Source organism: Cnephaeus nilssonii, assembly GCF_951640355.1.
Source record: "Cnephaeus nilssonii genome assembly, chromosome: 7".
NCBI lineage: Eukaryota > Metazoa > Chordata > Mammalia > Chiroptera > Vespertilionidae > Cnephaeus > Cnephaeus nilssonii.
In genome coordinates, this window is record NC_137078.1 from 54,527,579 (window position 1) to 54,547,700 (window position 20,122).

Below are 20,122 nucleotides of genomic sequence, written 5' to 3' on the forward strand. Positions count from 1 at the left end.
AGCAGGACCCAGAATGAGCAGGAGTAGCAGGCATCATGGAACTGCCAGTTATGGCCCAATCTCCGCAGGCCATACCGAGGGACCCCACTGGTGCATGAATCCATACACCGGGCCTCTAGTAATAATAATAAAAATAATAAAATAAAATAGTTTTCTGGTTATAATGCCTCAGCTTCTCTTGATAGATATAGAGAAGCTTTTTGTAGCTCTAAACCTACTCATCTCCAGGGCCTGCTCAGTGCAATTCACTCTGGGAGACTATCTATGGATCAGAAGATATTCCACATCTGTGTCCCAAATAAAGAAGAGCAAGAACTCTGAGAGCTTGATATCGCCAAAGCTTGATAAATAAGTGAAGGGTGGATGAATGAATGAATGGGTGGATGATGGATGGATGGACAGTTGTATACACAGAGAGAAGGATGATCATAGCAAAAGAAATGCAAGAAGTTCTCTGTTACCCAGAATTCTATTAACTGACACTTCACCTGTTCTGTAGCACAGTGTTAACCGATGCAGCTAAAAGTGGCCCTGAACCTCTGAAAAGCTAAAGTGCCTCTGAGTTCTCAAAGGAAAAATAAAATATGTTCAAGGTAATTAAATGCTAAGGATATCAGGTTGAACTTGAATGCTTTGAATTGGCAACCCATGTAAGCACTGAGGTATATAACATGGATTTTTCTTTTTTAAATCATGGGATTAAAGATGAAAACATGATTTAAAAATTATTTAGCCCAAAGGCTTTAGTTTGTGAACTGTCTATAGTTCCTGTGTCTACGTACTGTTTAATCATTCATGAATTCATTTCTATCATTATTCTCCCAAACTGCCTTTGCCAGGGATATCGGTAACCTGAACATTACTAGATTCTAGGATAAAATTATAGTCCTCATTGTATTCAACTCATTAGCAACTTTTGGAACACGTTTAAAAACACTACTTCTTCACTTGGTTTCCAAGACAAAGTGTTTTCTTAGTTTTACACTTATTCCATGGGTCCCTACTTCTCAGTATCCTCAGATGGTTTTTCCCTGGCCTCTATACCTGTGCTCCTGCCCCTAATCTCCTCTGCCTCCATTCACTCCTTTGGTGGCAACTTCTAATCCAATGGCTGTAAATATATTCATATTTAAGTGATTTTCAGATTTTAATCCCAAACTCTGAGCTTACCTACTCTCCGGACTCCGTTATCTTACTATTAACTCAAGATGTCCACTTGCATATCTATATTTACATCTGCATCTATTTATATGTATCTATCTCTATCTCTATCTCTATCTCTATCTCTACCTAAACCTACGTCTATATTTTTATATCTATATTTATAGCTATACCTATATATTTTAACATCTCTGATCCTTTAATTCTTCTCTACCCAACCCATATCTGCTCCTCACAGTCTTCTCATCTCAGTGAATGGCTAGAAATTTTAGAGTCCTTACTGATGGTTATATTTCTCATACATCTTCACATCCAATTCATCAGCAAAATTCCATGCTATGAGATCTACTTCCAAAATATATCTAGAACTTACCTATTTCTGACTGTTTTCCCTGCTGTTACCCTAGCCCAAGTCATCGGCAGTGATTCCTAACTGATCTCTGTGCTTCTATTCTTATCTGCCTGTCTGTATCTACTCCGTAGCAGAGTCAGAGTGATACTTTAGCAGAGCAATCATATAATGCATCAGATCTGCTCAAAACCGTCCAATGGACTCCCCTCTAACTCAGTAAAAAGGTCACAGCTGGCCATGAACTGCTGGCCTTGCCTGACTTGGTCCTGCCAACCCCCTGACCTGGTCTTTCACCACTGCTCCTCCTTCCTTGTGCCCAGACTGCAATGGCAGCTTTAGTGTTTGTGGGACAGGCTGAACATGATCTTGTTCTGGTCTCTTTACCCTTGCTGTTCTCTTTGTCTGAAATGCTCTTTCTCCCCAAATGCATGTGCTTATTTCTTTACTCCCTTTAGGTCTCTGCTCAAATATCACCTTGTCAAACGTGCTTCCCCTGACCCTTTTATTTAAAATTGTACCTCCTTATCTTTGTCCTGTTTCATTTTTTAACAACTTTTACAACAACTTGATAGGCACTCTATGTCTATCCATTTGTTCATTGTCTCCTCACATACAATGTGAATTCCACGAGCAAGGGACTGCCTCTTTTATACAGCACTGCATCCTCGGCACCTACAACTGTCAGCCTCTAGGAGTGATTCAATAAATACAGATGATTTTAAATATATGAATGAAATAGAAGCACAGACAGCAGCTTGGAGAGTCAGTAATAGAAACTGGACTATCTTACTCCAGTTTCATGGTATCATGCCTGAACATTAATAGAATAAAAACTCAATCTCTGATCAGTTAGAATTACAGAAAGGGCACTGTGCTTGCTCATATACTGAGTGTAGGACTCAATAATATATTTAATAATCATTGCTGAGTGCCCTTTATGCCAGGTACTGGGTACAGACATAAAGAATATGGAGTATCTGCCCTCAACCTGCAAGGAAATTACCAGGTAATCATGGTGTTGTTGGAGGCCAGGTAAGGAATTCTCACAGACCCATAGTATTTGTGTGGTCAAAATGATGCTGCCTGGGAAATCTTGCAGAATAAAGAAGCAGTGGTCAAGCAGAAAAATAAAGGCACCAAAAAATAGTAATATGATATGTGTAAACCCCCAGAATCAAGAGAGAGCACAGCATGTTTAGGAAATTGCAAGAAATGTGGATGAAAGGAAGACTACAAGGAGTGGCTTTAGACTGAAGAGATAAATAGGGACCACGTGGTGGAAGGCTTGAGAGATAATTCTATGGTATGTGGACTCTAATCCTAAAGGCTATTGGGAGACTATGAAAGGTTTTAAACAGAACAGCATGAGAAGATTTGCATTTCAAAAAGATAAGTCTATTTGCCAATATTGAGAAACACTCTTTAAGAAGAGGCAGGAAGGCCAGTAAAGAGACAATTGTCATAGTATAATGTGGATTTAGTCTAAGGTGATGACAGTGAAATGCATTCTATTATGCAGATCCTGTTGGGATGCGAGCATTTATAGTAAACATCAACATGCTGCCTGTTCCCTAAAGGAAGCAAGGATGACAAATAAGGATCATATCAGAACATCTTTCAAGGCCAGCATGCAAACTTTCTCTCATTCAAAGAGCAGAGAAGTAAGAAAGATTATATGTAGGAAAGATTACAATCTTGATAATCAACCCTGACATCAGGGGTTGGTATCAGTGAGAAAAGTAGAAAAGATGAGGAGCTTGTAATGGTATATCAGAGATAAGGTTTTTTGAAAAGGCAGAGACAAGCAGAGGCAATTCAGACAGGAGCTTGCAAGATTAGGGAGAACTGTGGAGTAGAAAAAGAGGTGAGACCTTCCCAGGGAAATTGGAAGCATGACACTGAAAATGATATCCTTCTTGGGGCTGGAAGCAGGCCAAGACCCAGCAGGAATGTTCTCATGCTTCACACTCCCTGGCTTCTGAAGGCTTATATCTTTGTATAAAGGAGAATGGCAATTGTGAACAAAAGAAACAGAGAGAAGGACTGGCAAAACAATCTTCTGACTAAGGGAGACTGATTTTCCACAATGTAAGACACATTGTCAAGTGGCTTATTTTTTTCCTTATAAAGACCAGAATTTTGAGGCTCATATTCTGTTGTCCAATGATATATGAGAGCACAGAAAGAATTTGGAGGACATTAGAAAAGTTAGAAGATGGTAAGTTTTAAAGGTTCAATATTTTCAATCACTCAACTTCCCTATCCCTTTACCCCCCTCACTTGTAAAGTAAGGGTTATGAGTCCTGTCCTGTCAGCCATCAGGTGAGGGAGAATTAAGAAAGAGGTAAAAACACTTCAAAAAAATGGTAAAATGTTTTATATTGTTAAATATCCCCTTCAGATATTTTTCTAGATGATAAATAAAACATTAAAATTTAAAAGCTCACAGGATCTGGCTTCCTGGATAAGCTAATGCTCCATCTTGTCCTTCTTTTCTTAGCTACTTTCAGAGTTTGTTCCAAGTGACCATCAGTCATCAGGTGCTTTGTAGCTTCCAAGATGTCAGGCACAAAAAATGAACAATGACTCGTTGTAAAGAAGATGTGAATATTGGAATGTTGTCATTCCCCACAGTTTCTAGCTGTAGGATCTTCTATATTGACTGTGGTAGATGCATACCGGTGATTGTGAAGCCTGGACTCAGATGCTTAGAAAACACACTGATGCTCAATCCTGTGATCTATGTAAGTAGCCTGGCTCTTAATTTAGTGCTTATAAATTCAGGAACTCTTCTAGGCTTGCATGTACCAGCCACTTTCTACTCGTTTCCTTCACAAATGTGCTATTTCCCCAAAATGTGAAATCTTGGGAAATGTAATTGAGAAGAAGTATATCTACTGTCAGTGGCAAACGTCAAGTCTCAGATGTACTGGAGAAAATTACTGGTCCTATAGTCTAGCCACTGGCTGTGCAGGCTAAGGGCACAGGGTAAACTGGCCAGACTACCTGGGCGTTTATGAGAGAAAAGGGTGGAGAGTCTTTGGCCAGTGGGGAGAGCCGTGATAGTGTGTGGCAGAGTGAAAGCAGGCTCTGTTTGTGAAACTAAAGCTTAGATGGGAGCAAATGTGTGTGGGGCTAGTGAAGAGATGGCCCAGTAAGTAAACACAGCAAGATTGTGAAGGGCTTTCTGTCCACTTTCAAGGCAGTTCAGACATGTTTTAACTCTTTGGGGCTGGGGCAATGCCTAGACCATAATGTGTGGAAGAGCTTAGCTTTTGTTCAGGACTTGAACAGCAGCTGTTTGCAGGATTTCTTAGTGGTTATAGCCTTTTACTTAGTGGCTAGGAAGACTTGTGAAAAAAAGGTGTTATAGCTTGGTGGTTAAAAATCTACTTTCTGGAGTCAGATAGCTTACATCAAAAATCTCAGTGAGGTGTGTAACTTTGAGCAGTTACTTAACTTCTTAAATCTCAGTGTCTTCAGCTGTAAAAATAAGATAACTACCAATTTCATATGGTAATTGGGGAGATTATGATAGTGTTTAGTCCAGTTACTAGAACATATATGGAAAAGCAAACATGTTTGCTTTTATGATTATATTTATTATGAAAAGTGACTTCAGTAGTTTCTAGAGCATGTAACATATACATATTGAATGCCTACAATGTGCAGGGACTGCAGAAGGTGAGAAACTCCCAGCATTAGGAGCTGTAGGGCATCTATGCACTGTAGGCATTTGACTTGGCTGGAGCTCAGTTCCCTGTTACACTGCATTCCATCCACAAGGTCTCAGCAGGCATCCTTGATTCCCTTTATCCTTTCACAATCAGTTGACAAGACCTGCCTGAGAAGAGAATCTGAAGGGGAGGGTGTGTTCAAGCAGGGTCAGATGGTCCTTAGCTCAGTCCCACAGTGATCATCTTCAGGCCCTGGCATTGTGACATTCCCCCACGGTGACCTGAGATTAACTGCACACCTTCTTCATTGGGCCTGATGAATTTGTGTCCACATTTTAATATTTTTCTGATGACCACAACATATTTATATATTTTTATAAAACCAAGTATGCCTTGTAGCAAATATATATATATAAATATATATATATATATATATATATATATATATATATATATATATATATATATATATTGAGTAGCCAGGTTATTATGATCTCTGAATGCATAATAATCTGGCCACTCAGCGTATATCCTATATAATAAAAGGCTAATATGCAAATTATCCCCTCAACCAGGAGTTCAACCAGCAGGCAAGCTGGCCAACCGCCCATGTCCCCTCCTCCTGGCCATGCTGGCCGGATCCCACCCATGCATGAATTCATGCACTAGCTCTCTAATATATATACTGAGTGGCCAGATTTTTATGCATTCAGAGATCATAATAATCTGGCCACTCAATGTGTGTGTGTGTGTGTGTGTGTATGTGTGTGTATATATATATATATATATATATATATATATATATATATATGGAATAGCTGAGAATTTTTCTGTTTTTCTCTTTGGCTATCAAATGTATATAATTAACATTTACTAGGTGCCAGGTACTGTGGTAAATGTTTTCTATACATTACCACACTTTATCCTAACAACTTTCTTTTCTTCTTCCCATTTTATTGATGTTACAACTGAAGTTTTATGGCAGGTAAACAGTAGAGCCAGGATTACAACCCAAATTTGCTCAATGCAGAGTTGAAAGTTCTTAACCATTGTACTAGATGCCTATTTTGAAAATAATGAATTGTTTTCTTTTATTATTGAACAGCCCCATGAGTGGGAGGGGGGCTTCCTCCTTCTCAGTCCTTGTTAATCTTGGAAGAAAGACTTCACACAAGTGATAGCAGCATTGAAGCAAAGCAAGCAAATTTATGAAAAATACACTTGGCATAAAGAATAAGTGGGCAACTCATCTAGTCTGAGCACATCACCTGGTGGAGGGTTTAAGGTTTTATACTTTTCCCCTCTATAGGTTTCAAAGCTCTCCTGCTAGATCTTTTGGGTAGCAGACTGGGTTTCAAAGTCCCCTTCTACATACATTATTATGGCTTATCTCAGAATGTTTGTACATACATTTGGTCATCTTATTTGGCAAGTCCTAAGACAGCTGACTTCTTTGTTTAGTGGGTGAGATAAACTCCTCTTCTTTTACCCTTTCCACTTTTCCTGCCCTAGCAGTTATCTTTCCTGCCTAACATCCCCAAGTGATACCATCCAAATGCTCTCCTTAGGGGTTGTCCCCCAGACTTTATTTTCCTTGGATTTAACTGGCACAAATGGCATTATTTGGGTCTTTGTTCTCTATTTTCCCAGGTGAGGGTGATTAAAGCTATGCATTCTCTGGTTGGGAAAGAGGTGTGTGCTCCAGTGTCCTTGGTTGGGGAAGATAAGATCTTGAGACTCACAAACTGGCTGCAAGCTGCCCAAACTGGCCTTGTTTAATTTTTTTGTCTCAGTTTCTCTATTCTACTTGTCCAGCAATTGTCCTAGCTTCTTACTATCCTGCCACACTTTTAGGATTATAATCCAGATTCCTACTACAATCCTTTTTGGCATTCCTTGCTTTTGAGGTCGGCATACATGTAAAACAGTATACTCTATGTGCACATGTAAGACTGCCTTTGTTGCATTTCATGTATGAAGATAGCACTACTGAAGACAATCACAGCATAGGTATAGTTTTAAAGACCAATAGATGATAAGCAAACTGTGTACATAGAAGTTCTGATTTATATTACATTATTACTAGTAGAGTCTGTGGCCTATAGAAAACTAATTCACACAGCAATCCCTTCCATGACTCCCTAAAGACCTTTTTCATTTTATGCGTTTCAATGGTTTCTTACAATTTCACATCCAGTCTGTTAGATAAACAATATCAACAACTTCAAAGACCACTTACTAGCCCTGTCACTGATACCATTTACTGAGGTAGAATATTCCAGGCACTGCACTATATATGCTATAATACTTAGTAAGTAAAGATCATCCCATTTTACAGATGAGGAAACTTAGATTCAGAGAGGTTAAGCAATGCATACAAGTCATACAGGCATAAATGAAATCAGATTTCAAATACAAAAAGAACTGAATCCCAAAACTTTGCATGTTCTCTCTACCTATGCATGTACTCTATCAGAGGATTTTTTTGTTTTTGTTTTTTTCATTCAGTGCCGAATTTCATCTTGTGACTAATCACACATACATTTCTCTTCAATACTCTGGAAGTAATTAGAACTGTTATTCTCTTCAAACTTCCTCCCTCTATTAGAGGAGTGAGGGCTGGCTTGGCCTATAGAGTTTTATGTGGCTAGAGATAATGCTTTGGTGAAGGGCGATGTAGGGAGGTATAGGTGCTGAAATCTAATTGTAAAACAGAACAGGTCCCCAATAGAATACCAAAATTCAATATCCAAAACAGGAAGGCTCGAAGCTTTGTAAAGATTTAGCCCTAACTGGTTTGGCTCAGTGGATAGAGCGTCAGCCTGAGGACTGAAAGGTCCCAGGTTCGATTCCGGTCAAGAGCATGTACTTTGGTTGCGGACACATCCCCAGTAGGAGGTGTGCAGGAAGCAGCTGATCGATGTTTCTCTCTCATCAATGTTTCTAACTCTCTATCCCTCTCTCTTCCTCTCTATAAAAAATCAATAAAATATGTGTGTGTTTTTTTTAAAAAAACTTTGTAAAGATTTAAAAAACCGAGAGAGCCAAAAGAAGGTTTTGACAACTGTTACATGTATGTGATTTACATTATAAATTTGCAGGCAGTCTGGTACAAATGTGTGTGTGCACACATGTGAGTGTGTGTGCATGTGTTTGAATTAATCTTCTCAAGGCCGTTCTTCCAGGAATTCAGAGCTCATAGGAATTCTGGAGTAGAAGAGCCCTGCTCCAGGGTGGTGGCTATTTGAATCGGCTAATTCACCTCCAGTCAATACAGAAGGCTGTGCTAGTTCACTTAGTAAATGTTAAAAATGGGTTTCCAATGGTGACAAATTAGTAGTATTCCAGATCTATGCATCGGTCATATTTTGGAGATACTCTATTATAAAAGGAAGTTCGGTGAGACCTCCCCCTGACTCTTCACGATAATACTAGGGGCTAGGTTCAGAATGGTCCTGTATCCAACTCTGACATCAGAGGGGCCTGTGGCCTGATGATCATTGTAAGGCTAATTGAATACTGTTTTTTGCATCATCTCTAGTGAATCTAGAGATGGCGTGCTAGGTTCAGAGCACCCAAGAACACAGAACTGAAACATATTTGAAGGTACAGGACAGACAGTTGAGCTGTTATTACTACAGCTTTTTAAATAAATATCATTTCTGAGAAATATCTCCACGTGTGGCTGAATTTGCTATGACTCTTGTTTTTATTAAAACCTAATATCCGGATATCGATGTTGTCAGGGAGTAATTAATGAACGCTCATCTCCATCTAACTATAGCAGCCACAGAAATCTACCACAGATAATCTAATGATTGTACATGGACAATTTGGCAGAGGCCTGTTCTGAGCAACAGCAAAATTCTCAGCCTGAAACATGAGAGCTGTGGAAATGAGAGCAGGGGTGGAGGATTAAATATAAATAGAGAGTGGTCTCGGGCAGTTTGTCAGAACAGGTTCAATGTCTGTTTCTTGCATTTACAAATGAGTCTATTTTGGCATCAGCTGCCAACAGACAACTGAGATGTAAGAGCTGGGGTGGAAGTTGACACCTTCCTTGTACCCAAGATCCTTGCTAATGATTTTGTTTCTGAAACAATCACAAGATGAACCATCAGCAGCTATTCTATCTATTATATGCCAAATACCTAAATATTTCCAAGAACCCAACTATTTATTTCCACATTGGTCTACCATGCAAATGACCAATTCTTTGCCTTGGTATATGCGTATGCCAGCTTTACTTCATATAAATAAATATATATTGAGTACCTGGTTATGTTAAATATGTATTATAGATTTCCTTGGTAAAAATTCTCAATAAATTTGATGTGATTCTACAAATTGTTCAAATCAAATGATTATTTAAAACAGAGTTCAGCCTTGTTGGTGTGGCTCAGTGGTTGAGCATCGACCCATGAACCAGAAGGTCACAGTTTGATTCCTGGTCTGGGCACAAGCCTGGGTTGTGGGTTTTATCCCCAGTGTGGGGTGAAAGGAGGCAGCCGATCAATCATTCCCTCTAGTCATTGATGTTTCTATCTCTTTCTCCCTCTCTTTTCCTCTCTCTGAAATCAATAAAAACAAACAAACACATATTTAAAACAGAATTCAGTCTAATGTAGAGCTGATGCTATGCCCAATCTTCACACTGATTTTTCATTTCCATAAATATAAGCAACATTTTGTGTTCACTTTTCTACTTCCTTTTCTGTTAAGGCCACCAAAGGTTACACACTTTCTAGAGAAAACCAAAGTCTGTGTGAAGACTTCCACTAATTAATGTAGATGAAATATGATCTCAACTCTTTTAAGGATTGCCATAAATGCATCAGCATATAAAACAGTCATTTATCTTTTAATGGTTCCCCCCCCCCCTTTCTTTCATAAAGCAAATGAACAAAGAGAAAACAAAAAATAAATACATGTGCACTACACACAAAGAACCTCCTAATTACTTTCTCTATTGCTAGAGATCTTTTGCTAGTAATGTTGAGAAAGGACCAGAAACGTATCAGCTTCCTGGCTTTAATGCACTAGTCAGCAGTCATAAGTCAGACTGAGCATAAATCTGCTCTTCTTCTCCAGTATGTTTAAAAAAGAAACGGTAAAACCCATCAAACCATGTTCTAAAAAGGGGCAGCTTTCGGTTAAGATTCCACCTGTTTGTGCCTGTGCTTACGTTTGCAATCAGCATGGAAAGGTCAATATTTGGAACAGAACAAGAAGGATAGTTATGAAACTGTAGGAACACACATTTCATTTGAAAATTCTAGCTGTGCCTTCCTCACTTTTTTCTGAGCCATCTCCATAGGAGCCAGTATAAATGCTACCTATTATTTTTTGTGAATTGAGCTCTTAATTTGCATCTGTTTTCTATTGGATAACTCCAGGAAATTGAGATCACAAAGTTTAAAAAGGAGAATACCTGTGTAATGTTCCGTGGCAGGCAGATTTTGTGCTGGATGTTTGCTCACACAAAAGCCTGGAAGGCAAGAGGAGAATGAACAATTTAACCAATCATTGCCTGCTGGAGTCCATTATGTAAACAGAAAATAAGGCCATTGTATTAAAGGGGAGAAAAATAAAGTCCTACTTTGAGCAGTCCGTTGTTTAAAGAGAGACTTACTTTAATGTCTGTCATATAAACCGGGCCTTTTATAAGCAACACATAAAAATTTAGAAAGGAAATCTATTTTGGAATTATAAGCATATAGAAATCTAGCATTAGTGGTTCTAATGTAGCATTTCCCATTTTCTTTCCTTGTTAGGTCTAATAAGTAGTAATCCCAAACTTAAAAATGTATTGCACTGTGAAAAGGTTATTGACATTCATTGGAAGTGGACTTTTAGTCTCAGAAACCAGCCCTTACTAAATGCCTCTTTAATGCCAAGCACTTTGCATACCTGGTGTGTTTTAATCCTTAAAACAATATTGTGAGGAGCTGTTGCTTTTTATTTTCCTAATGAGGACTTGATGTTATATCTGTCTAATGATGTGCTAGTTAGCTACTGTCGAGTAACAAACCACCACAAATCTTCATAATATACAACAGGAAGTTGATGGCATATGCATCCAGAATTAGCTCTCCTGATCTTGGCAGCGTTTTCTCACAGGTCTTCAGGTCGTCTGCCTGTCAGCTGAGGTTATTGGAAGATTTTGGCTCTGTTCCACATGTCTCTTAAACTGCCACAGGCTGTCCCAGACTTGTCCTTCTCATAGTAATAGGGACGGTGTGGGAGGAATAGTGGAAATGTGCCGTTGCTCTTATAAGCCTCTGTTAGCTTGTTTCTATTAACACTTCACTGGCCACAGAGATATGTATATTTAGAAAACATCCTCTGCTTCTTGACAGGAGGAGCTCCAAGTCCTATGGCAAGGGGTGGGGGATTGGGCCCATTAAAGCAATCACTCTCCATAGATGACAAAAGCTTAATATTGTCTATTTTACCAAATTGCTGTCCATGCTCCATTGATTTAACTTTTGACATATCTGCAATACTTGCTTCTTTTTTATACAAACTAAAAAACTAGAAACCAAACCAGACTCTCAATAGCACATTATAGATCATTTAACTATTACAAAACCTTGTCAACTCATTCATTATTTTTATTAAAAATTAAGGTGGTAGTGGTGGCAGTCACCATTTATTGATATTGGCTATATACCAGACACTGACTAAACATTTTAAAATCATACAGTGATCCCAGTTGGTGTGACTCAGTGGTATAGTGTTGACCTATGAACCAGGAGGTCACGGTTCATTTCCCTGTCAGGGCCCATGCTCCACTTGCAGGCTAGATTCCCAGTAGGGGGCATGCAGGAAGCAGCCAATTGATGATTCTCCCTCATCATTGATGTTTCTATCTTTCCCTCTCCCTTCTTCTCTGAAATCAATAAAAATATATTTAAAATACAATAAAATAAAATTGCACAGTGATTCTACTCAGTGGGTACTATGACAAGGAGGAAAATGAGCTGTAGAGAGTTTTAAAACTTTTCCCAGTTTGTCCTGCTAGTAAGTATTGAAGCTTGGCCTAAAAACCAGGGCTGTTGGATGTCAATAGCTGGGCTCTCAACTGCCAGTCTATCCACATTTTAATCCATCCAAATGCTAACAGATTGAATTCCCTGCCTGTTATGTCCTGTCATTCCTTTATTAGGAAAATTACAATCGCTTCCTCTTGCCTTAGACTATCAGAAACGATGCTATGTTGTTCTAGAGACACATAAATTCCAACATACTCTGAGTACAATATTATCATGAACTTTTCCCCAATAGACAGAATTTATTCTAATTATGCAAAGTGCTCTACCATGACCTGAGGAGGGTTGCTTCTTCCTACTTTCCCAGCTCTGTTCATGCTGGGAAACATGAACCCTAACGGTGTCCACCTTTGCCCATCTACTTTTAAGATACCTCTAATTCAAGGAACCAAGATATCTATGCTAATTAAAATGATACTTTTAGTTTGTGAAAACACTGAAGAGTTTACCAAATGTTTTTACACATATATTCTTATAACAATTTTAAGGTAAATACAAAAGAAGAGGCTTAATTATCCTTACTAAAAATAAGGGAAGGTATATTTCTCCCCTCTTTTTTCATAGACCATTTACTTTAGAAAACTTAAATTTGTAAGTACTTTCTCCTCTCTGTGAAATGCATAGAAATATTGTTAATTTATCACCCAAGAATGTCTTTCTCAAAAACCTAGGAGCCATTTGTTTGAAATATAAATGTCAAGGGTAATTTTCCTCATATCTCCCAGTTTCTGTGAAAGGGTACAAGCTTAACTCCCAAGGATATCTTGCTCCACGTGATATAACTGCTTCCCATCATAAAGGCAGGAAAAAGTTTGTTTTTCTTCTAGATAAAGCCAATTAACTGACACAGTTGGTCACCCCAACCACCAAGTGACAGTATGATGAACTCCACATGATGAATGCTATTGGCAAGTCCTCTTACTTGAGGAGTTGTTGTTGTTTATCTTGAGAACATATGTATGTAATGGATTGTATCAGGTTGAAGAGAGAAAAGGGTGATATTTCTTTCTATCTTCACCTATGATGTGCAGAATTTCCTTGTTTCATGTTTATTTAATAATAAAACTGTTTTCTTTCATTATTATATTTGTGGAGAGAATTTCTGGGTCAGGACAAGGTTTTTGTCTTAATTATATTTCCCTAGCACAATCTTCAAGGTAAATATTATAGTAAGTCAGTTGATAGCTTCTGGTTCATATTTACTTTCCCACTAGGCATGATTAGAATAAAAGAATACTCATAGTCATGCCAATGTGCCTTTTTTTTTTTATGTCTGTCTCAGTGTCACCTTAACTTCAGTTAGCCCAGGGTAGTGAGACTCTCTGGACTTGACCTCCGCTGAGCACTGCCATGAGTGAATTGTTGGGCCTTCAAAGGGGAGAACCAGATTAGATGGATCTTCTTACACCACTGGGTCTCAGCTCATTTTATATATGATACATATGACAGGACAAGTTCATGTACCTGAAGCACCATCCCCAGGAAAGGTGCACCAGTTGTATTCTTTCCCCATTTTTGCCCACTTAAGAAAGTGTATGAAAATAAAAATAAGAGAGCATTACAACCTAGGGCAGCTCTTCACAAGGAGGTGCCATGTAAAACATCTCTGTACTTTATTAATAGGCATGCTGCTGAACAAAGTCTTCTATATAATAAAAGGTAATATGCAAATAGACCAAACAGCAGAACAACCGAACAACCAATCAAAGTGTAATATGCTAATGATATGCTAAGGCTGCTCAACCGCTTGCTATGATATGCACTGACCACCAGGGGCAGACAGTCAACTGGTCGACCAGTAGCTATGATGTGCACTGACCACCAGGGGGCAGATGCTCCGACTGGTAGGTTAGCTTGCTGCTGGGGTCTGGCAGATAGGGACTGAGCGAGATGGGCCAGACATACCCTGGAGCCCTCCCACGGTCCTTCCCTGGCCCGATCATGCACTGGTGGGGTCCCTCAGCCTGGCCTGTGCCCTCTCGCAATCCTGGACCCCCTTGGGGGATGTCGGAGAGCCGGTTTCAGCCCGATCCCTCAGGCCACTCCCCTTGGGAGGGCGCCAGATGCAGGGCTCATGGCTGGTGAGCGCTGCTGCGGCAGTGTGAGCCTCTCCCAATCGGTACTGATTGGGTGCGAGCCCGCGGCAGGCACAGTGGGGCCAGGATGAGCAGGAGTGGCGGGTAGGAGCTGCAGGAAGTATTGGACTGTGGATTTAGGCCCGATCCCTGCAGGCCACCCAGAGGGACCCCATCCATGCACAAATTCATGCATCAGGCCTCTAGTAGGTTTATAAAATCCGATATTATGATAAAGTGGTAGTTTGCTGGAGCTGGTTCATAGCAGCTCACAGGAACTGATTCCACTTGTTTTTTTCTATCTCTGCCTTCGGTAAAGTCATGTAGGCACTTGGACATAGGCCATGGTGGGAGTATTAACACTGTGGAAATCTGCAAACTTTACAAATTAGATTTTTTCCAGATAGCAGTTTATCAGCACATATCTGCATGATAATTTCTTTATTACTGGATTTCTGAGAAATTTTAAAATAATACCCAGAATCCTATCTAATAATAGAGAAATATGCAAATTGACCATACCTCTGACACACCCACAAGCCACGCCCACAAGCCACGCCCACCATCCAATCAGAACGAGTATGCAAATTAACCCAAACCAAGATGGCTACAGCCACAGAGAGCAAGGTTTCCTAGGTAACAGAGGAAGCCAAGCTTTCTGCCAGCCGTTGCAGGCCTAAGCCTCCACTCAAGCTACAAAGTTTCAATTTTAGAAGGTAAACAAATTCAAACAAATGGCGGCAGAATGGAGCTTGAGAGAGCAGGCCAGGGTTGCCGCTGGCAATAGGGGAAGCAAAGCTTTCTGCACACCCTGGCCGGGCCCACCCGCTTAAGGCAACAAAGTTTCAATTATAACCCCAACACAAATGGCTACCGGCCTCGGAGGGAGCCCCAGGCTTGGCTCCACTCCAGGCTACAAAGTTTCAATTGTAGAAGGAAAATACATTCCAGATACCAGGGCTTCTGCTTGCGTTGCCAGGGGGCGTGGCCGGCCTGCAAACCACCACAGGCCCCTCGCTCAGGCCGCCCCACGCCCCAAGGGAACCCCACCTTGATCAGGGACACCCTTCAGGGCAAACCAGCTGGCCCCCACCCCTGTACTAGGCCTCTATCCTATCTAATAAAAGAGTACTATGCAGATTGATCATCACTGCAACACACAATGTAACTGCCCCCATGTGGTCAAAGATCCTGCCCCCATGTGGACACAAGATGGCCACCACAAGATGGCTAGCAGGAGAGGGCAGTTGGGAGGCACCCAGCCTGCAAGGGAGGGCAGTTGAAAAGGACCAAGCCTGCAAGGGAGGGCAGTTGGAGGTGATCAACCCTGCAGGAGAGGGCAGTTAGGGGTAACCAGGCCGGCAGAGGAGGGAAGTTGGGGGCAAACAGGCTGGCAGCGGAGTGGTTAGGGGGTGATCAGGCTGGCAGGCAGAAGCGGTTAGGGGCAATCAGGAAGGCAGGCAGGCAAGCAGTTGGGAGCCAGCAGTCCTGGATTGTGAGAGGGATGTCCGACTGCCCGTTTAGGCCCGATCCTAGGGATCGGGCCTAAACGGGAAGTCGGACATCCCTTGAGGGGTCCCAGATTGGAGAGGGTACAGGCTGGGCTGAGGGACAACCCCCCTCCGTGCACGAATTTCATGCACCGGGACTCTAGTGTTCAAGATATTTGGCCACGAAGTACTTTGGGCAGCAATGCTATGTTAGGATAAAACTGAACCTCTTATAAACTATAAGAAAAATGTTTAATTAAAAATTATGTTACCAACTATTTTACTGACCAGTTACATGTGGCATACAACCCTACTGGTTATTCTTTCACTTATCTATATACTTATTCAATAAGTATTCAAGAACTTACAAAGCAACAGACACTAGTGAACCAAGATACTGTAGTTGAGTACTGCCCCCTGATACCAGATTTTAGCATAGTCTGAGATTTACTGTTCTCTGTGTCAAAATACTTATCCACATGTTCCTAAAGCAGCTTGCCTTTAGTCATTGGCAAACAGTGGGATTTTCCACGCCTACATATAGTATCCAACACTCATAATATCCCAGGAAAGATGCTAGGTTTCTCACAGACATTATCACATCCAATTCTCACCCTTTAAGAGTATTATAGTATTTTATTATCCGACTATTACAGGTGCAGAAACTTAGGCACATAGAACTTAAATGATCTGTTCTAGGTCACATTAGAAAATGCTAGAGTCAAATTTCAAACCTAAATAAACAACTCATAGATGTACTCAGCACTATGCTTTGTCACCTCCCACCAAGACATTTAAGATTATGTTGTGACACCCCCATGTGCTCAGAGGAGAGGAACAAACTGAACGTGTTGACTCATCTGTTCATTAAGCATTTACCCAGTGCCTGCCATGCACTATGTTCATCGCGTTTCTCAAAATGTGGGGTCCGTGCACCAGGTGTGCACACAAGTGTTCCATGGGTTTCCCAGGCAGAGTCTCAAAAGAGATATGTCTCATCTTTCCAGAAATTCAACATTTTTCAGGGGAGAAGAATATCCTTTTCATGTTCAAACAAAGATACAATAGGAATAGAATGCAAAGGGTATGTAAGTTTTAGGCACACTGGAGAGTTCTCAGCGATTCCACCCTTTGGAGTGGCAGTTACATTGCCTAACCCTCAGAAATCTCATGGTTGAGTCCTGGTCTGGGAGTACGCTATGGCTGAAGATGTGCCAAATATTAACTAGAACATAACGGTGTAGGCTCTAGGGTCAGAGTATTTGGCTTACATGACTGATCTGTTTCTGGCTCTCTCTCCTGCACTATTTTCCAGGTTCACTAGACTTCCTTCTGCTACTACACTCCTTCACCCTGGCGGGAATTCCTTCCCTGGATCTTATGCCTGGTCTGTCTCAACACTGAGCTTCAGCATGACTGTCACTTTTTCAGAACTTCTTTGACTCTCATATCTAAAGTCATACTCTTACCATAGTTACTATATTTATCACTATATTTAATTTATTTTTCGTGGTATATATGGCTACTGGAAATCATCTTATTTACTTTGTATTTGTTTTTACTTATTGCTTATATCTGTTGCAGGAGTATAAGCATTCAAGACCAGGAAACTGGTCCCTTTGCTCCCAGGATTATTTCTCACCCCCAGAACGATGACTAACATTAAAGAACATTTAATAATATTTGTTAAATGAATGAATAAATGATGACATCATTTACAACTTAACCCCTCTACCTCAGTTTCTATGTCCAGCAATAGTAAACACTTAAGAAATGTGAGTTATTATTATAGTAATAAATGTAAACATAAGAATTTATGTGTGCAACAACAAAAACACTTTTCTCTACTTCTGTATTTCACAGAGACTGTGTTGAAAAGGCATGCTAAACTTAAAATACACAGATTCTTTAAACTCATCTCTTCAAACCGCAACTAAGCATCAAGTCAATTTATGTTGGTTTTGTGACTGTGCACGTAAGCTACATGATTCCCAGAGAGTGCAAATCATTAAATTCTTCCCTCAACAGAAGACTAGAAGATGTAAGCACTAAAGTGAAAGACAATGGCCATAATGAGTAATAACAAGGGTGTGGGCACAAAGCCACTGCCTCTGTTAATATGTTATAAATGCTAATGAAGTGTAGATGTGCTTGTTTATGTTTATGCATTTGGTATGAACCATTCACAGAAAAAAAAATGACAGTAACACTTGCCCTGTTTGTTTTTTTTTAAATCACAGAACTTTAATTAAAGCTGTGTCATTGCTATAGAAACTAGCCTATGAGCTCAGTATAAAAAACTTGCATTTTTAGACTATCTTCCATGTTAATAAAAACATTTTGGTGGTCAAGTGAGTATTTTACCCTAAAGTCCTATTTTACAAAGCATGTCCAAAAAATGGAGTTTATATAACTGTTATAATTTATTAATTACAGATTAAGTTTGGATTCTTTTTCACAGGTTGAGTCACATTTAGCTTGTTTACAAGGATTTAAAAAATATTGTTTGATGGCCTATTATGAATTTTCGTATAGGGTCTTGGAAAATAGCAATGTATACAGCAAAAAAAGTCATGTTAATAATGTCTACATTCTAGTGCTGGGGAGAGAGACCAAAATGAAGTAGATGTGCAGAGCATGAGAATTTAACTGTGTTTCAATTGTCTGATAGATCTAAGGGCCATTTTAGAAGTTTGACATCTGAACTGGGATGCAGCCAGAGTAAGTGCCATGCTTTCAAACTCAGGTTTCTAAGGGTGAGTAAAATAAGCCTATTTCATATAACCCACCCCACCAGTCACTGTAGCTGGTTCTGTTAACTCTGTGTGTTTCTCCTTCATTCAGTAGTAGCCATGTTCAGTCCATCATCTTTTCATCTCCCAACGTTAGTATGATGTTAGCTGTGGGTTTGACATATATGACCTTTATTATGTTGAGATATGCCACCTCTATTCTCACTTTGCTGAGAGTTTTTGTCATAAATGGGGGCTGGATTTTTTAAAATGCTTTTCCTTTATATTTTGATATCATATTATTTTTATTCATTTTGTTTATGTATTATATCACATTAATTGGTTTGCAGATATTAAATGAACCTTGCATCCCAAGAATAAATCCCATTTGGTCATGATGTATAATATTTTTAATGTATTGCTGAATCCAGTTGGCTAATGTTTTGTTAAGGTTTTTTTTTTTTTGCATCTATGTTCATTTCAGATATAGGCCTCTAATTTTCTTTCTTTTTTTGGGGGGGGGTAGTATCTTTATCTGGTTTTATAATTAGGATAATGCTGGCCTCATAAAATGAGATTGGGAATATTCTCTCCTCTTGAATTTTTTGGAATAGTTTGAGAAGGACAGGTGTTAGTTTTTCTTTGAATGTTTGGTAAAATTTACCAATAAAGCCAACCAGACCAGGGCTTTTTTTGGTGGGAATGTTTTGATTACTGCTTTGATTTCCTTGGTTGTAATCAGTCTGTTCAAATTTTCTGTTTATTCATGATTCAGTCTTGGAAAGTTATATGTTTCTAGAAAGTTATCCATTTATTTCAGATTGTCCAATTTGTTGGCATATAGTTGTTATTATTATAAATATGTAATATTTTCTTATAATACTTTGTATTTCTGTGGTGTCAGTTGTCACTTCTCCACTTTAATGTCTGATTTTATTTATTTGGGTCCTCTTTCTTTTTTTTTCTTGATGAGTCTGCTTAAACATTTACCATTATTATTTATATTTACAAAAAAAACAGTTCTTGGTTTCATTAGTCTTTTGTATTGTTTCTTTTTAAGACTATTTTGTTTATTTCTGCTCTAATCTTTATTATTTCCTTCCTTCTGCTCACTTTTGGCTTTGTATGCTGTTCTTTTTCTAGTTCCTTTAGGTATAAAATTAAATTGTTCATTTGTGATTTTTCTTGCTTTTTGAGGTAGGCCTATATTGCTGTGAATTTCCCTCTTAGGACTGCTTTTACTCAGTCCCATAGATTTTGGGGTGGTTGTGATTTACTTTCAGTTGTCTCAAGGTATCTGATTGATTTCTTTCTTGATCTCATTGTTAACTCATTCACTGTTTAGTAACTTGTTATTTAGCCTCCATGTGTTTGTATGTCTTTTCTTATTGATTTTTAGTTGTATACTACTGTGGTTGGAGAAGATGCATGATATGATTTAAATCTTCTTAAATTCATTGAAACTTATTTTGTGGCCTAACATATGGTCTATCTTGTAAATGTTCCATGTGAACTTGAAAAGAATGTATATTCTGCTGCTTTGCTGTGAAATGCTCTGAGAATATCAATGAAATCCATCTGGT

General features: G+C 39.3%; 1 protein-coding gene across 1 annotated transcript in view; it reads right to left on the reverse strand.

Moving 5' to 3' along the window:
* Nucleotides 1-20,122, reverse strand: part of LRRC7 (leucine rich repeat containing 7) — a gene marked incomplete at its 3' end in the record, with an annotated part of 1,171,300 nt that overhangs the window by 708,760 nt on the left and 442,418 nt on the right. Inside the window, exon 9 of the mRNA XM_079777586.1 lies at nt 10,622-10,678. The remainder of the gene's footprint in view (nt 1-10,621; nt 10,679-20,122) is intronic.